Here is a 948-nt window from a genome sequence, read left to right as displayed (position 1 = left end):
CACCTCTCAGTTTGATAACCATCTCGAGTGTATTGTGATGAATAGCAGCTCCTTGTTTCGATCAAGGGACCTTTGGGTTATGAGCCCAACACGCTATCCACTGCGCCAAGCTGCTCATGCGTAAAAACTCCTGTATCGCCCTGACGTGCTGAGCATAACTGTTCCACGATAGCCTAGAGACCCTTCTCTCGTTGATACGAACTGCACCGCCCGGGAATCGAACCCGGACCATCTGCTTGGAAGGCAGATATCCTAGCCATTAGACTAGCGGTGCATATCACTTATGTAGTGACCGAGTATTCCTGTGATACTTGTATAGGGACATCTGAATCCCTTCTCGGACGTACCGTCGTCAACCATCCCGCGGCCAAGAGTCTGATTGGGCCTTAAACGCGTACCTGAGATCGCGAACTGCTACTATATCTCTCGCATGGTAGACCGCATTCTATCTCGATTGATAACTCCAACTGGTAAGGTTCTCATCACATACTACAGCTAGCTCGGCACAAGCTGCACAACTTTTTCGTGACATCGAAGTTCCTGATTGCAAGCACATTTTGAATCCGCATGCGGCGGCTCGTGAATTTGGGCTGTTGGTTCATCTCCGCAACGCGTTCTGAGGTACCGGGCGGTCATTCATCATTCCTGCAAGGAGTTCTACTCTAGGTGAATAGCTCTTTTCTATGCACGGACAACGCTTTATTAACGTTCTTTTTCCCCTGAACTGGCACGGTTGGGCCAATCGCACGGAATGGTACGAAAACACCGTTTCTGTTTAGTGGAAATTTTTCGGTAAGACTGATCTATGCAGTCGGTAAGCTGCACCTCTCAGTTTAATAACCATCTCGAGTGTATTGTGATGAATAGCAGCTCCTTGTTTCGATCAAGGGACCTTTGGGTTATGAGCCCAACACGCTATCCACTGCGCCAAGCTGCTCATGCGTACAA

General features: G+C 48.8%; 3 non-coding genes across 3 annotated transcripts; all 3 read right to left on the bottom strand.

Moving 5' to 3' along the window:
* Window positions 1-42: 42 nt before the first annotated feature.
* Pmar_PMAR010845 lies at window positions 43-115 on the bottom strand. The gene has a single exon. It is a non-coding gene; the product is annotated as a tRNA-Met (tRNA).
* Window positions 116-202: 87 nt separating this feature from the next.
* On the bottom strand, window positions 203-274 carry Pmar_PMAR010844. The gene has a single exon. It is a non-coding gene; the product is annotated as a tRNA-Gly (tRNA).
* A 590-nt stretch (window positions 275-864) lies between these two features.
* Window positions 865-937, bottom strand: Pmar_PMAR010843. The gene has a single exon. It is a non-coding gene; the product is annotated as a tRNA-Met (tRNA).
* Between the last annotated feature and the right edge of the window lie 11 nt (window positions 938-948).

This window comes from Perkinsus marinus (genome assembly GCF_000006405.1).
Source record: "Perkinsus marinus ATCC 50983 genomic scaffold scf_1104296946280, whole genome shotgun sequence".
In the NCBI taxonomy this organism is placed as follows: domain Eukaryota; phylum Perkinsozoa; order Perkinsida; family Perkinsidae; genus Perkinsus; species Perkinsus marinus.
This window is presented reverse-complemented; position numbering and strand designations above follow the sequence as displayed.